At 50.2% G+C, this 25132-nt stretch overlaps 1 protein-coding gene across 4 annotated transcripts in view; it reads right to left on the bottom strand.

Annotated features, from left to right (window-relative positions):
* SMTNL1 (smoothelin like 1) overlaps positions 1 to 21959 on the bottom strand; it is a 124713-nt gene extending 102754 nt beyond the window's left edge. Inside the window, exon 1 of one of the 4 annotated variants that reach the window (XM_069233056.1) lies at positions 21002 to 21959. The gene's annotated coding sequence lies outside the window, so the exon portion shown is untranslated. The remainder of the gene's footprint in view (positions 1 to 21001) is intronic. The other 3 variants (XM_069233055.1, XM_069233058.1, XM_069233057.1) reach the window with 3 other exon arrangements.
* Positions 21960 to 25132: the final 3173 nt, after the last annotated feature.

Raw genomic sequence — 25132 nt, 5'->3', positions numbered from 1 at the left:
GGAGTTCATCACATTGAAAATGTTTCAATTCTGAGGATACGAGAGTGTGAACCACAGGCGACTGAAGTTGTGGAAGGGGGAGTGGCCTCAGAGTATGTCAGTCACTCATGGTCCCCCTTCAGACCGCTTTCTTCTTCAGTCTCTCACTCTGCAAGACATGGGGGCTTGTTCTCCCCCCATCTTTCAGAAATCATCAGCCTGTAGCTCTCACGTTGCCTCTTACCTCCAGCACCCTCTTTCCACGCTCTCTTTCTGCGCATGTCACATCGTCCCTGCTTCATCACTTATTTCCTTCCACACTGCATCTGTTTTCCTCTTTCACACGCTTTCCCCTAATTACAATTGCCACATTTACAACCATCGCTTTGTCCATCTCGCAGAGAGGCCAGGGTTTGGATGTGCGTGCAGGCTGGGCACCTTTATGAATCACTTGCTCTCCTACCAGCCTGGAATTCAAGACCCCCCAAATAGTGCGTTGTTGTAAGAGCCCAACCAAAACCACAACTGGATGGGGCTAGTTCAAAGCGTGCTTTATAGCCAGTGCTTAATTTTAGGCAGTGGTTTCTGGTGCTCAGTACAAGGACTTAGGGCCAGATGTACAAAACTTTTTGCACGTCGCAAACAGCGAATTCTGCTGTTTGCGACATGCAAAAAGCACATTGCGATGCCCAATCCCTGTTTTGCGATTCAGTAACCTGGTTACCGATTTGCAAAACGGGACTGCGAGTCGCAATTAGGAAGGGGTATTCCCCTTCCTAATTGCGAGTCGCAGCACGATGTTGTATTGTTTTGTGACCGTGAACATGGTCGCAAAACAATCGCAGTTTGCACCCATTTCAAATGGGTGCTAACCCATTCGCAAAAGGGAAGGTGTCCCCATGGGACCCCTTCCCCTTTGTTAATGGCATTTAAAACATTTTTTCAGAGTAGGCAGTGGTCCTATGGAAAAATGAAACGAAAACGTTACATTTTTTAGTTTTGTAATGCATCTCGTTTTCCTGTAAGGAAAAAGGGCTGCATTACAAAAAAAAAAATCTGCTTTATTTAAAAGCAGTCACAGACATGGTGGTCTGCTGTCTCCAGCAGGCCACCGTCCCTGTGAGTGCTGCCACTCACAAGAGGGTCACAAATTGCGACCCACCTCATGAATATTGATGAGGTGGGCCTTTGCGACCCCCTTGCGAGCCGCAGATGGTCTCAGGGACACCATCCTACATTCTAAATAGCGACACGCAAATTGCGAGTCTCTCTGACTCGCAATTTGCGAGTCGCAATTCAGAATCTACTTACATCTGGCCCTTAATTCTTAGTATTGGTGCTTGTGACAGTCTGCCACATGGTGGCGCTGTCTGCCAGATGTGGGTCTGAGCACAACACCAGTTGTTTATTAATTTAATGACCAATCAATAGTGCGTTCCACCCAAGCCATTCTCATAGCTTTGGGGGCCTTGCATACTATGAATTATCACACTTGCAGGAGTGTGATGGTTACTTGTTGTGATGGTTGTGTCACTGACGGCGCTGGCAGGCGCAATCGGTTGTGTAAGCTGCGGTGGCCTCCTGACGTGGGCTCCAGCACTTATTGTTTTACAAAGTGACCAATGATTATAGCAGTCATTTGTTGCATGAAAACACCCACAGGAACACGTTGAAAAAAGCAAGTACCCCAAGCAAATGCAAAATGAAGTAAAGCATGTGAAATGTAAACAGGGACTGCGCCTGGTCTGCACCAGGCCCAAGATGGAGGGCGGGAGCTGGCATTTACTAATGGGTACAGCATGCCTCTCAGGTGAAGGGATGCTCTTTCCATGGCACTGGTGAGTCACACCGCAGGGACCAGGCACCCAGAGAGAAACCTGAGACCCTCTTTCCTTCAACAAACCCAGTGCCCTGTTTGTGCCAAAGTGCAAACAGAGACAAGAATAACATCTCCAGGGCACAGGGCCAGGGGCTGGCAGCACACCTCACGTCAGATGCTGCAGCTGTTATTTCTCAGAACTTTCCTTTGCGCCCAGAGATATCTGTGGGGTGCTGTAGTGGCTTGTTGGCGCTAGGGGGACTCTCGGCACTATCTGGGGACACGGGTGGAGTTTACCACTCGCCCTTGCACCGGGGCAACTGGCTCAGTGAGGATGAGGCAGTTTGAGTATTGATGGAGAGAGGGAGAACATATGTGTGAGGACCACTGGAGGATTGTACACGGTCCTCCCCCACCCCCCATGCATTTACGAGTCCTCTGTGTGCAAGGGACAGTTGACTTGCATTCATTATGCTCCAAAGAACTTTTTGGTTCTGCAGAAAAGGTTTCCAACAGGAGAGAGATTCTACGTAGTGGGTAGTAACTTTTGTGCGCAGCCGTGAGTTATTAGAGAGAATCATGTCAGCATGATCAATAATACCTAACACGGAAGGCTGTATGCACCCGGTGCCAACCGCTGCACGTGTGCGTCTTTTGCTACGTACGCTGGGCTATCTGTAAAGTTTTCCCCATAATAAAAGGGTACCAAAGGTGTGGTTAGTAAGACCAGTTTTGACACATGTAGCATAGAATGCACACTGTTCTTAGTAGATTCTTTTAAATACCCCGTAGTGTATTTCTCATGAGAGTTTCACTGTCTGCAAACAGTGTGACATGGGACGAACTCTCTTCATACAGCGAATACTGTTTACAGAACTCAGTTCTCCACTGATACCAACTTCATTTCCTAATGTAGATTCAGACCCATATTTATACTTTTGTTGCGCCGCATTTGCGTCACTTTTTGACGCAAAAACGGCACAAACTTACAAAATACAACTGTATTTTTTACGTTTGCGCCGCGTTTGCGTAAAAAATTACGCAAATGCGGCGCAATAAAGTATAAATCAGGGCCTTTGTCTGAAATAGTGAACCAGATATACAGTATATTCACAAAGCACTCACTTTACATCATTCTGTTTACAACTGGACTGTGGGTCGGTGCTTATCTCTTCAGAAGAACAAGTTTGGCTAGATGTCAAGAGACCTCCCTCAAGCTATGGCCTCCTTCAGCTACTCATATTTTGAAGTTTCCGTTTAAGGTGTGTTCCGAAAAACCCTTTATGTGCTTTATATTTGTACATTTTGTGATTTACTAGAATCATAGTGTGGCCTGAAGAAGGTGTATGACTCTCTGCAGTCTCACACCGAAACACGTGTCAGCACTATTCTAGCAGATGAATGGAGTAACCGATCTATACACTAAAGAAAATGAATTACAGGAAACAAATGCATCCAATCATGTAAAAAGGGGTGATGTGTTACTGTAAACTGTATGTACATATTTTGTAACAAGGAATTAATTGAAAAATGAACCTTGAATTAGGTCATTTTGGGTGACCTACTAGGACTCTATAATTTTGCTAGTCTGTACTCTGCTTTTAATATGCATGTGAGAGCAATGGAGTGTGGGTGTGCTCATGTGTATGAGAGTTTAGGTTGACATGAAGAAACTATAGTTAAAATGCACTTATTGTTCAGATTGTGTCAAAAACTGTGGCATTCATATGGAAGAATAACCTAGGACATTTGCTGAAGAACCACAGTTACAATGAGGTTATGGCTCCAAATCAAAACCTAAAAGCCTGTGAAATTCGGAAACTACAGTCTTTTGCTTAAACCATAAACAAAGGCGCACCCATGACAGAAACCATCACCAGCACCCGGGTGCAGATCTCACCCATGAAGAGTCACGTGACACCACAAATGGGTGCGGAGCTCACCCATGAAGAGTCATGTGACACCACAAATGTGTGTCAGATGGCATCACAAATGGGAGCAGAGCCCACCCGTGAAGAGTAAGATGACATCAGAGCTCACCCATGAAGAGTCAGATGACATCAGAGCTCACCCGTGAAGAGTCAGATGACATCAGAGCTCACCCGTGAAGAGTCAGATGGCATCAGAGGTCATCTATGAAGACTCAGATGGCATCAGAGCTCATTGGTGAAGAGTCAGATGACATCAGAGCTCACCCGTGAAGAGTCAGATGGCATCAGAGGTCATCTATGAAGACTCAGATGGCATCAGAGCTCACCCGTGAAGACTCAGATGGCATCAGAGCTCACCCGTGAAGAGTCAGATGGCATCAGAGCTCACCCGTGAAGAGCCAGATGGCATCAGAGCTCACCCGTGAAGAGTCAGATGACATCAGAGCTCACCCGTGAAGAGTCAGATGGCATCAGAGCTCACCCGTGAAGAGTCAGATGGCATCAGAGGTCATCTATGAAGACTCAGATGGCATCAGAGCTCACCTGTGAAGAGTCAGATGGCATCAGAGCTCTCCCGTGAAGACTCAGATGGCATCAGAGCTCACCCGTGAAGAGTCAGATGAAATCAGAGCTCACCCATGAAGAGGTAGATGACATCACAAATTAGATCAATGACTTAATTGCTAACATCACCTTACTACTCATATTATACAATCAGTGACCATGAGATCAGCCTGATTTCTCGGTGTTGTGAAAGTTATTATAAAATGATGCTCTGTTGTGAACCGCCCTTCTTTATTGGCGCAAAGGGTGTCAGTTTAAGACAAGCCCATTGGGTCGAGGTATGGTTTCATGGTGGGGGCACGAGTTATGGTTTATGTAGCATAAAGAGGTCAGCGGTTCAGAAGCACAGGGCCTCATTTCTGTTGTTTCCTGTTCAGGACAGCCACACTTTCCTGGCAGTCACAAACAAGACAAATGCTGATTCTAAGGTCTGCCGCAAAGAGGACAGAGCTTCGGACGTCTTCGCCCATAGCGAATGACAGCCGTCTGAGCGTCCGCTGGTGTAAGCTTTCTGAAGGCAGAGCCAGGTCAGACTCTATCGGAGGCTTGCGCCGCTGGAGAGTCACTTTTCTTGAAACTACAGCGGCGTAGGCCTCCCAACCATATCTATGGGGTCACGCAAAGCCATGTTGCTTTCGATGGCCTCGTAGATAAGGAGTAAGACAAAGCAGCACAGTTCGATGCATTGCCTCACACTGCGCCAGGGAGGCATTCCATGGGCGTTGCGGTGGGTTTTTCCACGAAACGCACATGGGTTTTGACACTGCCCCAGATTTACTTAATCACATAAACCTGGGGATGCGCCAAAACCTTACGCCTTCCCAGGGGAGATGTAACGAGGAGAAATATGTTTATTTCTCTGCATTGTTTGCTCTTTCTATGCGTGCTGCATTCTGCATCACGCATAGAGGAAAAAGACTCTTAGGATTGTTTCTGCGAAAGACGTTGTCCCTTCCTACACAGAAAAAATCCTTTCAACAACGCAGACACTCTTGCACAATGGTGCAAGGGAGCCTGCATTGGCGCAGGGGCATGCAAGTTGTGTACCGGCGCAGGGGGAAAGGACAGAAATGTACCATATCGCATAGATACAGCAAATTCCTGCCCTTTCACATTGGCGTAGGGCAGAGCAGCAAGAAGACGTGCGGCGCTGCCCTACGCCAATTCCCCATAGATATGGACGTAGGCACTTTGGCCACCTCTACATGGGCGGGCGCAGAGCGAATTTGCAGTGCAGGGCACATCCGCCTCCGCCGAACTATAAGTCAGCACCTATAGGGTGGTTGTTGACCCAAGGGAAACATCTTGGACGGCCACTTCAGACTAGAGGTTGGCAGATTTTGTCCTAGGACAATGTGGTCTACATCGTCGACTGCCTGAATGTGATGCTGGGAGCCTAGAATGAGGTCCCTCGGCCACTGGGAGCTACTGTAGAGCTTGAATTGTCCCAGTTGATGTAAATCCAGGGTAAATGGAGGGCGTCCCCAGGTGGACACCCCTGTCCTATCAAACTACACCAACCTGGACATGGGGTCTGGACCTGCTGTGAGAATATCTCAGTCCTTCCTTTGGCCTTCTGTTTTTAGTTTAGAATGTTTATGTTGGAGCCCCCTTTGCCCCTCCTCCTATGCTGAGCTGGTGACGCCCTGGGCATTAATCCCCTCTAAAGCCCATCCTTCCTTCCACTCTGGCCCAGGCTCCCGGGTGATAATCCTGTAACGTGCGCTCTGCAGCCAGGACTGGGGTCTCCCGGGAAACAGGACAAACTGGGGCCTAAAAATACCGCTTGACATTCACCCCAAGTGCACCTGTCACCCCTGCACCTGCAGCGACTGTCCTTAAAGACCCATTCACCTACCAGGAACCCCTCAAAGACCCTACATGCACCACGGCAGAGACTACTAACACAGGTCACACAAAGTATTTCCATAAAACATGCCCTACACAAAAGAAAATACCACCCATCTTCCACACACCGACCCCAAGTGCATCTGTCACCCCTGCAGCAGCTGTCCTTAAATACTCATTTGTCTACCAAGAACCCCTCAAAGACCCTACACTCAACACAGCAGACACTGCTAACACAGGTCACACAAAGTATTTCCATAAAACTTGCCCTACACAAGATAACATATCACCCATCTTCCACACGATGCACCCCAAGTGCATCTGTCACCCCTGCAGCAGCTGTCCTTAAATACTCATTCATCTACCAGGAACCCCTCAAAGACCCTACACTCACCACAACAGACACTAGTGACAGGTCACACAAAGCATGTCCATACAACAAGCCCTACACAAAAGAATACACCTCCCAGCTTCCACATTCACCCATATCTTATCAAAGCCACTCACACACCACACTTTACAACCCGCACACACAATACACACCAACTCACTTGCACATGCGCATACTACTCACCTCCAACCACCTCCGGCACACAGTGAACATCCCTTCCACCCTATAATCTCACAACTACAGCCGCAGAAAACTCACCCCCAAAACATGCCTCAGTCAATACCCACCTCCTAACCATCATACATACAAACACATCAACCACTCGCCCACCTCACACTTGTCACCCGCCACAGGGTTTGGTCTGCAGACAATGAATGGTCTGTACAGAAGGTCTATAGATGTGTGGTGAATATTTTGCATGTGTCGGTCTGGGAAATGGCTTGCAGGTGTTCATCAGCAGGGGCTGTATTCCACTACCACCGGTATTCGAGGCAATGCGGTCTAGTATAGACTTTTTGGGGTGAAAGTTGGACTGTTCAGTCCTGGAGTCTGCACACAGGGAATGGTATAGAAGATTGAAAGCATACATAGAATATTAAAGAAGATTGACTCATGGCTGCATACATGGAATGTTATAGAAAATCAACTCCATACTTATAATGTTAAAGAAGATTGACTGTGTACTCGGAGTTTTAAATAAGATTGACTCCATACACAGAATGTTAAAGAAGATTGATAGCATATACGTAATGTTAAAGAAGATTGACTCAAGAATGCGTGCATGGAATGTTAAAGAAGATTGACGCCATACGTAAGACTGAATGTTAAAGAAGATTGACTCTAGGCATAGAATGTTAAAGAGGATCGACACATATATGAAGTAATAAAGCAGATCAACCGTGTACACAGAATGTTAAAAAGATAGACTTCATACACAGAATATTAAAAAAGATCGATTTCATACACAGAAAGTTAAAGAAGATGATGTCATACATAAAATGTTGAAGAAGATCGACTCATATATGGAATGTTAAAGAAGATTGACTTCCTACATAACATGTTAACTAAGATCAACTCTGTACAAGGAATGTTAAAGAAGATAAACTGCAAACATGGAATGTTAAGGAAGATTGACCTCTTATGTAGAATGTTAAAGGTGATTGTCTCCATACACAGAATGTTAAAGAAGATTGGCTGTGTACACGGAATGTTAAAGAAGACTGACTCCATACACAGGATGTTAAAGATGATCGACTGCATCCACATAATATTAAAGAAGATCAATTGCATATACGGAATGTTAAAGAAGATTGACTCATAACTGCATGCATCGAATGTTAAAGAAGATTGACTCCATACGTAGGAGTGAATGTTAGAGAACATTGACTCTATACATAGAATGTTGAAGAAGATTGACTCATATATGGAATATTAACCAGATCAACCGGATACACAGAATGTTAAAAAGATCAACTTCATACACAGAATATTAAAAAAGATCAACTTCATACACAGATTGTTAAAGAGGATTGACTCATGACTGCACGCATGGGGTGTTAAATGAGATTGTCTCCATGCGCATAATTTGAAAGAAGATTAACTCATATATGGAATGTTAAAGAAGATGAACTATATACATGAAAAGCTAAAGAAGATTGACTGCATACACAAAGTGTGAACTAAGATCAACTCTATACATGGAATGTGAAAGAAGAGTGTCTCCTTATATAGAATGTTAAAGATGATTTTATCCATACACAGAATGTTAAAGATGATTGTATCCATACACAGAATGGTAAAGAAGATTGACTTCTTTTATAGAATGTTAAAGATGAGTGTCTCCATACATAGAATGTATTATTCTGATGGATACAACTACCTGTGGATTCCTCACCTAATGAATTCTCCCATGGCGCCAGCATTCAACGGAAATCTTCTTCCTAGTCTCTGCACGTCGACGAGGACGTCACTCTAGCCCACGCGACGCCGTCTGACGTCATACAGGCAATAAGAGGTCCTCAACGACGTGCCGACGTCAGTTCCCTTTTTTCCGTGCATTCGAAACGGTTATCTTCGAGGGAGCAACTATTACTTTTGTGGTTACAGTGTATTTTTGCTGCGTAGTCTTTCGCTGTGGTAATAATGTCGCAGAGAAAGTCTGGATTCAAGCCTTGTCGTGAGTGTGGAGGCAAGATGTCAGTGACGGATCCTCATTCCGACTGCCTTTGGTGTTTGAGCTCCGACCACGACGTCTCGACTTGTGATTCATGCCAGCACATGAATCCAAAGGCCCTCAAGGAACGTGAGGCGAAGCTGTTTATGGCGAAATCGAAAAAAGAAAAGCATCACAAGAAGTCTTCTTCGCCAAGACATCGGCGTCATCGAGACTCCCGGCGCCGTAGAGAATCTCGGCGTCATTCAAGCAAGGAGACTCGTTCCAGGTCTTCGGATCGGCGCCGAAGGACATGGGAGATCAGTCCCACGGTTACGCTGCATCCTTCGACGCCGTTGCCCTCCCCGGCGTCTCCGACTTCACCTGGACAGGCGTCGGTGATTGAGGTATTGGAGCCTCAGGTGTTATCTCCGGTGTCGCAGACGTCGAGGCCGGCGTCGGGGTCGCCTCCGAGACAGGCACCCCAGTATCCAGCTTTTCCCACCCCTGGAGCCGATAGTTCCGCATTCTTGAATGCGATGTATGCCATCTTCCAACAGATGGCTCCAGGGGGTGCTCCGGCTGGGCCTTTGGCCTTTTCTTTGGGTGATCCTGCGCCTCTTCGGCCGGCACCCTTTATGCCCTTTCTCCCTTTTGGGAACGTGGGCTCGCCGGTGGCCGCTCCGGTGGCTTCAGAGGGATTGGCCCCGGGGATTTCCATCCCGTCGACGTCGGGATTTCGGCCTGTGACTCCGGTGGGTCTATCTGCTTCGACTGCTCTTTCGTCAGCGCCGAAGTTACCTGTGGCGCCGGACGCGGCATCGGTGGCTTCTGAAGATCGGCGCCGATCTTCGACTTCGGAGGAGGCATTGCCGACTCCGCGTATTGAGCAACGGCTTCATTCGAGGAGACGTGCTCTACGTGTATTAGAGGAGCAGGAGTACCAACGAGCCCTGGAGGAAGGAGAGCTAGAGGACTCGGGTGATGGGCTGCGTGGTCTGGAGTCGGCCAGTGGGCTGGACACTTCCCCTGAGTGGGATCTTTCGTCCCCAGGAGAATATACTGAGGAGGCTGCTTCCTTTCACGCAGTGGTACGGAAGGCAGCTAGTTTTTTGGACCTGCCTTTTCCGGTGGTGGAGGCAAAACAAAACCTTCTAACAAAGGTGCTACATCCGGCCTCAGCTGCGGCGGAGCCTCTTTTGCCATTTAATGACGCTCTGCTGGATCCGGTGTTAGAGGTGTGGAAGAGGCCGGCATCTTCCCCAGCAGTTCACAGAGCCGTGGCCAGGAGGTATCGGGCGGCTCCAACTGACCCTGGTTTTCTGTCCAGGCACCCTACGCCGGAGAGCTTGGTGGTGCAGGCCTCCTGTTCATCCAAGTCAGCGCCTGGTTCTTTCCCGACGGTGCCTCGGGACAGAGATTCAAAGAAACTGGAGGCGCAGTCCAAGAAGATTTTTTCGTCCTGCAGTCTGGCGTTGAAGGCCACCAACGCAACCTGTATCCTGGGAGGTATATTCATGCTCTGATGGGTGACATTTCCTCATCATTTACAGAGCTTCACCAGGGTCTTTTGGATGTTGTTTCAAATGCCCAGGCTGCTGCGACCCAGATTATCCAGACTGGACTGGATACGACCGACTCGGTGGCCAGAGCAATGGGCACAACTGTGGTGGCAAGGAGGCAGGCCTGGCTCCGTAACTCGGGCTTTTCTGCGGATGTACAGTCCACATTGTTGGATCTCCCGTTTGATGGGGACAAACTGTTTGGAGCCAAGGCTGATTCGGCCTTGGAACGTTTTAAGGAGAGCAGGGCCACGGCTAAGTCGTTAGGGCTCCAAAATCCTTCTTCCACGGCCTCTTCCAGATTTTTCAGGAGGTTTCGTGGATTTGGGCGTGGCTCTTCCTCCTCTTCCTTTCGGGGAAGATATCAGCAACCTGCCTCTTCCCATCCCTATAGATCTTTTAGAGGGAGAGGTAGGGTCCGCACCAGAGGAGCCTCTCAGCAGCACTCTGCCTCTTCCTCATCCTCTGGCGGGGTGCAGCAGGGGAAGCAGCCTTAGGCTTCCACCATTTCCCACTCACTCCTCTCCTGTAGGGGGAAGATTACAGCATTTTCTCAACAAATGGAAGACTGTTACAACGGACACTTGGGTTCTCAGTATTGTGGGAAAAGGCTACACCCTTCCCTTTCGGGAGTTCCCGCCCCTCATCCCGCCCCGCCCTTCTTATTGTTCAGAAGAACACCTCCTGTTGCTAGAACAGGAGGTACAAGCCCTCCTTTCAAAGGGCGCGGTGGAGTTGGTCCCAGAGCAGGAAAGGGGTCGAGGATGTTACTCAAGGTATTTCCTGATTCCCAAGAAGGATGGTCGTTTGAGACCAATCCTGGACCTGAGGATCTTGAATTGGTTCCTCAAGCAGGAAAAGTTCAAGATGCTGACCCTAGCACAGGTGCTTTTGGCGTTGAACAAGGAAGACTGGATGGTGTCTGTCGACTTGCAGGATGCTTACTTTCATATCCCGATACTCAAGTCACACAGGAAGTATCTCCGGTTTGTGGTGGGATCGCAGCGCTATCAGTTTGCGGTCCTTCAGTTCGGTCTTACTTCAGCACCTCGAGTCTTCACGAAGGTGATGTCGGTGGTTGCGGCAGAACTCAGAAGGAAGGGGATAGCAGTATTCCCTTACTTGGACGACTGGTTGATCAAAGCCAAGTCCCCGGAGCTTGTGTCGCATCATCTGCAGTCAACAACCCAGTTGTTGTTCGACCTGGGTTTTTCGGTGAACGAGCCCAAATCTCACCTAGAGCCCTCTCAGCGCCTCCTGTTCATAGGGGCAGTACTGGATACAACATTGGGTCGGGCCTTTCCTCCGCCTTAGCGGATTCAAGATATTCAGGATTTGGTTCCAATGTTTCGAAATGGAGCGGTAGTTCCAGTCCTCAAGGTCCTTCGTCTGCTCGGTCTGTTTGCCTCCTGCATTCTGTTGGTCACGCATGCTCGCTGGCACATGAGGGCTCTTCAGTGGTGCCTCCGAAGGCAGTGGTCTCAACACAAAGGGGATCTAGAGAGTACTGTCAAGATCTCCAGAGATGCTGCTGTGGATTTGAAGTGGTGGATTGCAAGCAACAATCTTTCACAAGGAAAGCCGTTCGAGCAGTCGACACCAGTGGCCACAGTCATAACGGATGCTTCCACTCTAGGGTGGGGAGCTCATCTGGGGGATCTGGAGATCAAAGGCCTTTGGTCTCCAGAGGAACAGATGTTTCACATCAATCTGTTAGAGTTACGGGCTGTACGTCTGGCTCTCAAGGCCTTCCTCCCTTCCCTTCGTGGTCAGTCGGTACAGGTCCTAACGGACAATACTACCACGATGTGGTACATAAACAAGCAGGGAGGAGTGGGGTCGTACCTTCTCTGCAGAGAAGCTCTTCGACTATGGTCCTGGGCAAAGGACCATCAGATTTGCTTGATAGCAAACCATCTGGCCGGAGTCTTAAACGTGCGTGCGGACAGTCTCAGTCGCCAATTCTCGGCAGACCACGAGTGGCGTCTCCATCCAGATCAAGTCCGTTTAATCTTCCAGAGGTGGGGGTTTCCTCGGGTAGATCTGTTTGCCACTCGAGAGAACGCGCATTGTCCGTTATTCTGCAGCCTCCAGTATCCGATGCAGGGAGCGTTGGGGGACGCGTTTCAAATAACCTGGTGCGGCCAGTTGCTTTACGCGTTTCCTCCCATACTCTTGATTCCTCGAGTATTGAGGAAGATTCGCCAGGACCGGGCTCTAGTCATCCTAATAGCTCCGGATTGGCCAAGGAGGGTATGGTACTCCGACCTTCTCCAACTCTCAATGTGCCCTCCGCTCCGTCTCCCTCTCAGGGCAGACCTCCTCTCGCTGTTGCAGGGGCAGGTTTTACACCCCAACCTCCAGAGTCTGCACCTACATGCCTGGAGATTGAACGGGGCAACCTGAGTTCTTTCTCTCTCCCGCCTGAGGTAGTGGATGTTATATTAGCGGCCAGGCGACACTCCACTAAATCTATCTACGCTAATAGATGGTCTAAATTTGTTGCGTGGTGTGGAGAGAGGCAGATTGATCCCTTACATGCTCATCTATCGGACGTTTTGTCTTTTGCTCTGTCTCTAGCGCAGAAAGGTTGTGCAGTGGCTACCATTAAGGGTTATTTATCGGCCTTGTCAGCCTTCATATGTCTTCCAGACCAACCATCTTTATTTAAATCCCCTATTGTTATCAGATTCTTGAAAGGTCTTCTAAATAAATATCCTCCAAAACCATTTGTTATGCCGCAATGGGATTTGTCCTTGGTCCTGACTTTCCTTATGGGGTCCCCTTTTGAACCTATGCATTCTTGCCCCTTAAGGTATTTGTTTTTAAAAACAGTCTTCCTGATAGCTATAACATCAGCAAGGAGAGTGAGTGAGTTGCAGGCCTTATCAGTAAAGCCCCCTTATACAACTTTTTATGGGGATAAGGTGGTGTTGAAGACCAAGGCTGCTTTCCTCCCGAAGGTTGTTTCACCTTTCCATTTGGCTCAGGCAATTACTTTGTCCACGTTCTATCCTCCGCCTCATCCTTCCAAAGAGGAAGAAAGACTGCACCGTCTGGACCCAAAGAGGGCGTTGAGCTTCTTTATTGATAGAACAAAGGATTTCAGGCTGGAGGATCAGCTGTTTATTGGATACGTGGGCAAGAGGAGAGGAAAGGCAGTCCACAAGAGAACACTATCCAGGTGGGTTGTTCTTTGCATTAAAATCTGTTACTCTTTGGCAAAGAAGGATCCTCCTGAGGGCATTAGAGCTCATTCCACCAGAGCTAAGTCGGCCACTTCGGCCTTGGCCAGAGGTGTTCCTGTGGTCGACATCTGCAAGGCCGCAACTTGGTCGTCCCTTCACACTTTTGCAAAACATTACTGTTTGGATTCTGAGGTTAGAAGGGACGGCCATTTTGCACGGTCAGTGCTGCAGGATTTCTTGGTTTGACCATTTAGGCACCCACCGCCAGGCGTGGTACTGCTTTGGGACTCTATTCATTAGGTGAGGAATCCACAGGTAGTTGTATCCATCAGAAGAACGAGTTACTTACCTTCGGTAACGACTTTTCTGGTGGATACATTAGCTACCTGTGGATTCCTCACGGTCCCACCCGCCTCCCCGTTGCCTTTCTGGTCTTACCAAGTAATCCTTGAGTGCGCTCCTCTTGGTCTTCGAGGGTGCAATAGATGTTGTGTATAATATATTTATATATGTATATATCTTTGTGTATATACTTGATGTGTATATATATTTTTTTTAAAAGAGAGAGTTATATATATATAAAAGATTTACAGCTATTCATGCAATGTTGTGTATTTTACAATGTTATGGGATGTTGCCTTGCTCTTTCATTGCATTAGCTGGTTGTTCTCATGCACGTAAAAAATGATTGGTACTGACGTTGGCACGTCGTCGAGGACCTCTTATTGCCTGTATGACGTCAGACGGCGTCGCGTGGGCTAGAGTGACGTCCTCGTCGACGTGCAGAGACTAGGAAGAAGATTTCCGTCGAATGCTGGCGCCATGGGAGAATTCATTAGGTGAGGAATCCACAGGTAGCTAATGTATCCACCAGAAAAGTCGTTACCGAAGGTAAGTAACTCGTTCATTAAGTATGTTAAAGAACATCACCTTCACATGCAGAAAGTTAAGGATGATCGACTGCACAGAAAGGTTAAAGATCGACTCATAAATAGAATGTTAAAAAAGATCAGCTGTCTACACGGAATGTTTAAGAAGATTGACTGCATACACGAAGTGTTCAATAAGATCATTCTATGCATGGAATGCTAAAGAAGATTGACTCCTTAAATAGAATGCTAAAGAAGATTGTCTCCATACACAGAATTGTAAAGATGATTGTCTCCATACACAGAATGTTAAAGAAGGTCGACTCATTACACAGGTACTTCAATGACTAAAGAATGTGAGTATTTCTTACAAAGACATTCAACATAAAAATACACAGAGAACTGATGGGTTTTGATGAAAATGCATCAGTTGACTGTTTAATGACTCTTCAGGTGAAAATAAGATCATATTGCTTCAGATCTTCTTCAGCAAAGGGCGCCCCCAAAAATATAAAGGAGTTGAGTGTTCACACCAAGGGGCGTACTTACAAGCAACTTGCGCCTCCGGTCCATCACTTTGTTTGACGCACCGGCGGTGCAGGCTGCTGACCCATATCTACAAGGCCACGGAAAGCCACGTGGTGTGGTTTTTCATGGCCTTGTAGATATGGAGTAAGGAAAGGCAGCACAACTCGCTGCATTTCCTTACTCTGCATCGGGGGGCAATTCTGTGGATGTTGCGATGGGTGTTTCCACCCAACACCCATGGATGATGCGTTCCCATATTTCCAAGAGTCTGTAAACCTGGGAACATGTCAAAAACCTACGCCTCCCCAGGGGAGGCGCAACTGGGAGAAATAACTTTATTTCTCCTTGTTTTTTACTCTCTAGTGTGTGCTGCATTCTGCAGCACACATAGAAGGAGGAAAACACCTCCATGGATTGTTTTTGTGCAGGAAGGTGTTCCTTCCTGCACAAAAACAATCCTGCATGCAAAGCAGGCACCCTCGCACTACGATCCAAGGGTGCCTGTGTTGGCACTAGGCAGCAGTTTGTGCACCAGGGCAGCGAGAAAGGACAGGACCGCACCTTGTAAATACAGTGCATTTCTGCCCTTTCAAATTGGCGTAGGGCAGTGCAGAAGGAAGACTTGCGGCCGTGCCCTGTGCCAATTCATTGTAAATATGCCCCTGTCTCCCTGGCTGCATATTTCGACTTCCCGGCTCGATGCTTTGACTCCATGGCTCAATATTTTGACTCCTGGTTCAAAATATCAAAATGGAAACCCCCATATCAATGGTTTTGGGCTAGAATTCTGGTCTCAAACCAATGAAAAGTTACTGACTCCTGACTTGCGGTAGTAATTAATCTGCAAAAGGAAAGGTGTCCTCTTTGGATCCCATTGACTTTCTGCACTGGGGCACAAGATTAAGGGGGTCATTCTGAGCTTGACGGGCGGCGGGAGCCGCCCGCCAAGCAGGAACCGCCAGAATACCGCTGCGCGGTCAAAAGACCGCCGCGGTTATTCTGAGTTTCCCGCTGGGCTGGCGGGCGACCGCCAGAAGGCCGCCCGCCAGCCCAGCGGGAAACCCCCTTCCATGAGGATGCCGGCTCCGAATGGAGCCGGCGGAGTGGAAGGGGTGCGACGGGTGCAGTTGCACCCGTCGCGATTTTCAGTGTCTGCTTGGCAGACACTGAAAATCTTGGTGGGACCCTGTTAGGGGGCCCCTGCAGTGCCCATGCCAGTGCAGTGGCATGGGCACTGCAGGGGCCCCCAGGGGCCCCGCGACACCCGTTACCGCCAGCCAGGTTCTGGCGGTCAAAACCGCCAGAGCCAGGCTGGCGGTCAGGGGGTCGGAATCCCCATGGCGGCGCTGCCTGCAGCGCCGCCATGGAGGATTCCCCAGGGCAGCGGGAAACCGGCGGGACACCGCCGGTTTTCCGTTTCTGACCGCGGCTGTACCGCCGCGGTCAGAATGCCCATGGGAGCACCGCCAGCCTGTTGGCGGTGCTCCCGCGGTCGTTGGCCCTGGCGGTCCATAACCGCCAGGGTCAGAATGACCCCCTAAGTGGTGAGTGGGCAGTGGCTGAGGGGAACACTGCCAACTCTCACTGAAAAGTTACAAAAAAGCGTTCTTTTTTTAATACAACTAATCAGAGGGATGGTGGTCTGCTGGCTGCCATACCTGGGATTGTGGCTGACCAAAGTGAGCTACAATTTGTGACCAATTAGGTATGTCAGACTGAAAAACAATTCTATTAAGTAGTTTGTAAACTGACATTTTAGGGCATGGAAGGCACCCTAACTAAGACCCTCACTACAACCCTGGCGGTCAAAGACCGCCAGGGCTGTTTTGGCGATAGCACCGCAAACAGGCTGGCGGTGCAATCTTGTGTATTTTGACCGCGGCGTTCGCACCGCTGGGACCGGCGGTTTTCCGCCATGGTGATCCCGGCGGTTGTAATCCGCCAGGGCAGCGTGGCCCAGGGGATTACGAGTCCCCTTCCCGCCAGCCTTTCCATGGCGGTAGGAGCCGCCATGGAAAGGCTGGGGGAAAGGGGAGTTACTGGGCCCCTGGGGGCCCCTGCACTGCCCATGCCAAGGGGCTCCCTGGCACAGCCCCACACAGCTTTTCACTGTCTGCACAGCAGATAGTGAAAAGCGCGACGGGCGCAACTGCACCCGTCGCACGGCTGCAACACCGCCGGCTCCATTTGGAGCCAGCTCCCATGTTGCAGCCCACATCCCCGCCGGCCCAGCGGGGATGTCATAATGGGCACGACGGGAGTGCGGCCGCATTGGCGGCCGCACGGCGGTTACAACTTGGCAGGCAGCGGTTGCCGCCCGCCAATGTTGTCATGAGGCCCTAAGTCTTTGGTCACAAAAAGACTATTCACAAATTTTGACCAGAAAAATAGTACATGTGGCCCCTATTTTGTAGTATTCTACCTTGTTGTATCGCTGCCACAGACCTTCATACAAATGCAAGGTGCAGCGCTAGTTTTCTGTCTGTACTTAGCTCCCCGCGTCGGGTGGAGTGGGGGTGGCCTCCATAATGGGAGTCACAGAAGCATCACTGCAGTGGGGTGTGCATGGCTGTGTTTTATGGCTCATGGGAATCTTTGGGGGTCATATGTCGAAATATTGACTACAGAAACATTAAGCTACCAAAATATCGTGACCAGAATATCAAGAAGATACGTACACATAGGTAAGTATAGACAGGGTTGACGGGGACTGAAAATAGAGCCAGGGACCAAAATAAACGCGCCCCTCATCAATGGATGAAAGAGCTAAAAAGTGGCCCATGTTTGTAAACCAGGGCCAGTTTTGGACTCGTAAAGGCACACTGTGTAAGTGTTTTGCTAGGTATAGAAGACTGTGTGGATTTGAGCTTGCTGCAGGCAATAGTTGTTTTAATATCCGGAAAATCAACAGAAAAACTGGCCCATCAGACCATAACACAGGCCCAGAAACAGCCAAAATCCGGGCCACACCCTGACCTGTAAGACCAGCCCAAGGTGTTTACACAGAATATCTGAACCAAAACATCATGGCACAACATGTGTCAACAATATCGAGGAAAGAAATATTGCGAAGGTAAGTTTCTATATGCAAGTAAAGTTTTACTATGCTTAACTCCACATATATGTACCTTAACAATATATATACCTTCAAGGTACGTAGCTGTGGAGTTAAGAATAGTGAATCTGTTCGTACCTATTTGCACTTACCGTCTCGATATTTTGGTCTTCGATATTTCCTACATGATATTCTGTCCTTACGATATTTTTCGTTCTGATATCCTGTCAGTGACGCCAGCTCATCAGGCCAGTCAAACCCCGAGTATAGATTTGCTATTCTTAAATCTACATACCTTGAATATATGTACACTGCCAAGGTATATGTGGAGTGAAGAGTAGTAAACCTATAGTTGAGTATATAAGCCCTTGCCTTGCCGATATTTGAGGCCTCAGTATTTTGCCCACTATATTCTGGAGTCCATATTAAGGTGAGATACCTCTCAGCGCCTGGTGGCGGCCTCAGAACCCCATGTTCAGGCGCTATGTCCGTGCACTTAGCCTCTAGGCACGGTTTCTGGGGTGATGCGTCCCTCCCTGTGGCCCTGATCTCACCCCTCAGCTAGGACTGGCCAGATTGTGTTGTCAGAATGATCCAACATTAGTCGTGGAGGGCTGGCTGAGTGATTCAGCTGTTTCTCAGCGCTATAACAGCGTTTTCATTGTCAGTTTAAAACTTCCAGGTGTGTCACTCTGAGCCCAGGAGCAATCAGTGGAGAAGAGCTCAGTGCCACTGAGACAGGATGCAAATGTACCTGTCTTGTTTTTTTTGTTTGTAGTTCCCTGTCTGCCCCCATCTCGCCCCTCCCCCTCTCCACTGCCCACTTTACAACGTTTCACCATCCGCTCACTCAGTGCTTAATTTGTAAAGAAATTACGTACCAGGGCCCTTGTCAAGGGCCACTTCAGCTCGCACCGCCCATTGGCCCTGCCAGCCCCACCAATGACACTACCAACACAACTACTAAACATCCCAACCTACAAGTGTGACAATTCAGACTATTCAAGGCCGTCAAAGCTCTAAGAACGGCTTTGGCGGCAAGCAGTGGTCAATTTTAATGTATATTGAATTAATAAACAACTGTTGCTGTGTTCATCTTTAATTTAGACAAACAGCGCCATCATGTGGCAGGCTGTCATAAATGCTAGTGTTGACAATAAATTGCCAGTGCTGAGCACCCGAAACCACTGGCTCAAATTAAGCGCAACACTCACTCCATTTCCCCTCTTCTCTCCATCTTCCACTGCCCTCCGTTTTCTATCTTGTCACCTTCTCCCTCTTTATTGATCCTATGCTCTCCTCGGTCCCTTGGGTTCACCCAACCTGCCAGCTGTTCTGTTTCCAGTGTCTCCTTTTCTCCACGGCCCTCTCCCCTCTCCTCTACCCGAGCCAACCCGTTCTGCCTTCCCTCCCCTATACTTTCCCTCCTACCATTCTGGTCTTTATTCCATCTTCCAGACTCCCTCTCTCTTCTTTACTCACAGCTCTCCCTGATCCCCTGCCCCTTCCTGACACCCTCCCTCTCCCTCCACCCTTCTAGCACCTCTTCTTCTAGGCACTACACCCTGCTCTTCTCGGTCAGCTCTCACTGCCTCTCACTCTTCCAGCCTCCCGCGCTGCTCTCTCCTTCTGTCTTCCCTGCCACCCTCACTTTACCTCCTCCACCTCACACCTCTCTTCCACACTGCTCTGATCCTGTCCCTCCACTGCCCATTTCGCTCCTTTCTATCCTCTGTAATGTCCTCCTTCAGCTCCTCCTCACAGACTCTCTTTTCTCCTCGCAGAGGTGGTCAGAGCTCAGAGCTCTCACCTACTTCTGACCTCTGGCCTGCCTGAGCTCTGATCTCTCTCTGACTTCCCTCACTTGCATCGGACCTACATCTGAGCTCTGATCTGCCTCTGAGCTCTGACCTGCCTCCGAGCTCTGAGCCTCAGAGTCAGACCACCTGACCTGCATCCAAGGACAGGCTTCCTCCAGACTCTCAACAGCGCTGCTTCCAAGCTCTGACCTACCTCTGGGCTCTGAAGAGAACCAGCCCTACCTCTGAGCTCTGACCTGCCTCCGAGCTCTGACCTTTCATCACAGACCAGGGTCCTATCTCTGTCCTGTCTCCGTGCTCTGAAGAGAGACAGACCTGCCTCCGAGCTCTGAAGACAGCTAGGCCTGCCTCCCAGCTCTGAAGAGACCAAGCCCTGCCTCCCAGCTCTGAAGAGAACCAGAACGGCCTCTGTGCTCTGAAGGGAACCAGCTCTACCTCTGAGCTCTGAGCAGCACCAGCCCTGCCTCTGAGCTCCGACGGGAATCAGACATGCCACTCTAAGCAGCACCACCCCTGCACCGTGCTCTGAAGAGAACCAGACTTGCCTCTGAGCTCTGAAGAGAACCACACCTGCCTCTGACCTCCGAAGGGAACCAGACCTGGCCCCCCGAGCTCTGAAGGGAGCCAGACCCGTCTCCCAGACCTGCCTCCGAGCTCCCAACTGCACCAGGTCTCCTTCTGAGCTCTGATCTTTCCCCATCTCCAGTACTTAATTTGTGAAATAAGAGGTGCCGGTGCTCTAAGCCCTCTCTTAAACATGAGGCTGCTGTAATTAAATGTGCGAGCACTGAATACTGAGGCAGGTAATCCTGAAGCCATCTCGGGCCTCTTCAATCCATTTACAGCCACTCCCTGCCCCTTCAGCTCACTCTTGCAGCTTTCTACTTTCTCCCTTTATGGCGCTTTTTAGTTTTTCCTTCTTCCGTCTTTCCCATATGTGTCTTTTGCTCGCAGCAAATGCTTGAGGCAGAACAATAAGCGCCGGCCCTCAAAAATAAGTGCCGGTGCTCAGCACCGGAAACAACAAGCACAAATTAAGCACTGCCCATCTCTGACCTGCTTCTGGGCTCTGACCTCTTATCACTGACCAGGGTCTGATCTCTATCATGTGTCCGGGGTCTGAACAGCGATAAACTGCTCAGAGCTCTAACCTGGCCCCCAGGGTGCCTCATGGCCTAAACCCCACTCCCCTCCCATACACACACGCACTCTCTCACCCACACAGACACACGCACACACACACGCACAGCGGCTAGTACTCATATTACCCTTACAAAGGGTTGTTCTGCACTTACCTCCGGGTGGTCTGATGAGCCTTTAGGCGCCTTGGTGTGCCCTGGTGTGCCTTGAGATGCCTTGAAGTGCCCCGATGCGCCTTCAGGTGCTTGAGGTGCCCAGATGCCCCTCGAGGTGTCTTAAATTGCCCCGATGCGCCTTGAGGTGCCCAAATACGAACTGAGGTGCCCCGATGTGCCTTGAGGTGCCCTAAGGTATCCCGATGCGCCTTGAGGTGTTTTGAGGTGCCCCGATGCCCCTCGAGGTGCCTTGAAGTGCCCCGATGCCCTCAATGTGCCTTGAAGTGCCCCGATGCGCCTTGAGGTGCCTTGAGGCGCTCGGTGCTTCCGCGGGAGGGACGACGCCTAGACCGGCTGTAGCGCCTCGTCTGTGCCTCTCTGCGCCTCGAGCTCTCCTTTCTCTGTTCTCTGCCTCTCTCTCACACCCCTGCTATTCCCACCTCAGACCGGCCCCTCTCCCTCCTCTTCCCCTTGGTGCCTGAGCCCCTCCCCTCCTCTTCTATCTGTTCTCTCTCTCTCCCACCGTCTCTTCTTCCCACCTCTCCGCCCCCACACTATCTCTCTGCTCCTCCCTCCTCTGACCCTGTCTTCTCTTCTCTCCCTCTCTTCCACTGTCTCTATCTCCCCTTCTGGAGCCTATCTCACTCACCCATTCGGTCCTCCCCTTCTCTGTCCTATGTCTCTCTCCCTATCTCTTCCCTCTCTCCCCCTCTGTGGCCTGTCTCACACAGAGTGGACCCCCTCCCTCTCTCTCTCTCTTCCCTCTCTCTCCCTCTGTGGCCTGTCTCACACAGAGTGGACCCCCTCCCTCTCTCTCTCTTCCCTCTCTCTCCCTCTGTGGCCTGTCTCACACAGAGTGGACCCCCTCCCTCTCTCTCTTCCCTCTCTCTCCCTCTGTGGCCTGTCTCACACAGAGTGGACCCCCTCCCTCTCTCTCTTCCCTCTCTCTCCCTCTGTGGCCTGTCTCACACAGAGTGGACCCCCTCCCTCTCTCTCTCTTCCCTCTCTCTCCCTCTGTGGCCTGTCTCACACAGAGTGGACCCCCTCCCTCTCTCTCTCCCCTCTCTCTCCCTCTGTGGCCTGTCTCACACAGAGTGGACCCCCTCCCTCTCTCTCCTCCCTTTCTCCCCCTCTGTGGCCTGTCTCACACAGAGTGGACCCTCTCCCTCTCTCTCTTCCCTCTCTCTCCCTCTGTGGCCTGTCTCACACAGAGTGGACCCCCTCCCTCTCTCTCTCTTCCCTCTCTCTCCCTCTGTGGCCTGTCTCACACAGAGTGGACCCCCTCCCTCTCTCTCTTCCCTCTCTCTCCCTCTGTGGCCTGTCTCACACAGAGTGGACCCCCTCCCTCTCTCTCTTCCCTCTCTCTCCCTCTGTGGCCTGTCTCACACAGAGTGGACCCTCTCCCTCTCTCTCTTCCCTCTCTCTCCCTCTGTGGCCTGTCTCACACAGAGTGGACCCCCTCCCTCTCTCTCTCTTCCCTCTCTCTCCCTCTGTGGCCTGTCTCACACAGAGTGGACCCCCTCCCTCTCTCTCTTCCCTCTCTCTCCCTCTGTGGCCTGTCTCACACAGAGTGGACCCCCTCCCTCTCTCTCTTCCCTCTCTCTCCCTCTGTGGCCTGTCTCACACAGAGTGGACCCTCTCTCCTCTTGTGGCCTGTCTCACACAGAGTGGACCCTCTCTCCTCTTGTGGCCTGTCTCACACAGAGTGGACCCTCTCTCCTCCTGTGGTCTGTCTCTCACAGAGTGGACCCCCCCTCTCTCTCTCTGGTCTGCCCTCCCCCATGCCCCCCGTCTCCCTGGTAAACAGACACACACAGACCCCCCCCCCCCCCTTATCCGGGCGAGGAGAACAGGCTCCTATTTTTATCCCAGATTAACAGGTGTTATCCCTTCAACCACACCTCCTGCCCCCCCCCACGCATGACCCCTGTGACCTCCAGCTGACATCTTCAGTCAGGGGGAGGCCATGTTATCTGGACTGGGGGGGGGTCTCTTACGTGAGAGGGGACACCCATCAGCTTGGGACCTCAGCTTGTCAGCCCCCCCCATCCACCCCCTTCCCCCACATGCCTGGGCACTGTCAGGACAGAGATGCTGTAAGGAATGGGGCAAGTGGGCTCTGGCCCTGGGCCCCCAGACTTTCAGGGGCCCCTGATAGAGCCAGCTCTCTTCTGGGGAGAGTCCTGCCCTGATGACCTTGAGTAATTATTAAACAAATTGTTTTAAATACTGCTTTCCTTTAATTTATTTTTAACGTGTGTGAGTCTATTACAGACATTTTGCAGGGACATGGTGTGTTTGTTTCATGTAACATCCATAAAAAAGTTTCTTTTAGATCAAAACAGGACTTCATGTATGAGAAATTGTAGGGTGTCACAGAGATTATGTGCAGTAACATTACTGAGCTGCTTCTGTGTTACAATATTGAAAACACAATCACTGTCCCTGAATACTAGATGTAAACACATGTAGGATTTGGACCAGTGCCTGTCACTGTCAGTGACCTGGCCAAAGGGGGGTGCAAGACCTGAAACTGGGTCATAAATTCAAAGCTCTTTGGAACAGGGGCCCCAAAATAGGTTTGGCCCTAAAATCTTTAAGGTGTCCCTGCTCACAGGCGTTGGACCGCAGACTCAAGGATTCTGATCTGACCTCGGGTCTCAGGACAGAGGGGTGCCCTCAGGTCACCCACCTTTATTTCACACACATCAGACAATGTTGGCATTGGTTTAATGTATGGACTTTGCACACCTGCTGGAGTGTGTGCACAAAAGAGTGTGTATTGTGCACTGTCACCCACCCAGGGTCCCACCTATCTCTTGTCAGACCTCCCACATCACAGACCCACCACACTGCCTGCAGCTTTACTCCTGCTGCACACACTGACATGGGATCCAGCTTTACTCCAGCGGGACACACCTACACGGGATCCAGCTTTACCCCTGCGGGACACACCTACATGGGATCCAGCTTTACTCCAGCGGGACACACCTACACGGGATCCAGCTTTTCTCATGTGGCACACACCTACATGGGATCCAGTTTTACTCCTGCGGCACACACCGACATGGGATCCAGCTTTTCTCATGCGGCACACACCTACATGGGATCCAGCTTTGCTTTACTCCAGCGGGACACACCTACACGGGATCCAGCTTTACCCCTGCGGGACACACCTACATGGGATCCAGCTTTACTCCAGCGGGACACACCTACATGGGATCCGGCTTTACTCCTGTTGCACACACCGACATGGGATCCAGCTTTACTCCTGTTGCACACACCGACATGGGATCCAGCTTTACTCCAGCGGGACACACCTACATGGGATCCAGCTTTACTCCAGCGGGACACACCTACATGGGATCCAGCTTTACCCCTGCGGGACACACCTACATGGGATTCAGCTTTACTCCTGAGGACTTTTGGGCTCAGGCCATGTGTGCCTGTGGTGGGGCTAACATTCCACCTACAAGGGGTTACATAGGTGTCTGGGTGTTAGGGCCCTGTTGGCATCACCCAGAGGCACCTCAAGTTGTGGGGCCAGCAGCTCTCCTTCATGGTGCTGCACGCTGGCGCATGTGTTTGTTTGGGTTAGTCGACACTGGCCTGCATCCGACCCTCCCTAGTGTCTCCCGCGCCGCCACATGTCGAGCCACTGACACCCCTCCAGCTGTCCACTCTCTCCTCACTTCACGCCGTGTTCTTTATATACATCAGGTCGGTACTACTCAGTCGCGGTGGAAAGGACAGGAATGCACCATATGCCATAGATACAGCACATTCCTGCCCGTTTCTTTTGACGCAGGCCTAGGGGGCAATCACTACAAGACGAACTTTGGCATCACCTGAGGTCAGGCATCATTAGGGCTCAAACTGAAACATCGCTTGGGTACTTCTGGAGAGTGACACTAACAGAGGCAATCCACCTACACGTCTATCTTGCTAAAATGCACATTGGCTATAACTGTTCCATTAATGTGTTGAGGTAGTCCCCATTGCTATCAAGGTAAACAAGCATTGACAAAGTCCATAAGTCGCATGAATTTGAAGAGCTATTGGCTTTGGCAATGTGTCTTTGCCACGTTGTGCACCAGTGTGGCTTCTGTTCGGCTTGGCTAAAGGTTAGTG

The sequence above is a fragment of the Pleurodeles waltl genome, chromosome 4_2 (genome assembly GCF_031143425.1).
Source record: "Pleurodeles waltl isolate 20211129_DDA chromosome 4_2, aPleWal1.hap1.20221129, whole genome shotgun sequence".
NCBI classification, from domain to species: Eukaryota; Metazoa; Chordata; class Amphibia; order Caudata; family Salamandridae; genus Pleurodeles; species Pleurodeles waltl.
The sequence above is the reverse complement of the archived record's forward strand: the minus strand, read 5'-3'. Positions and strand labels throughout refer to the sequence as shown.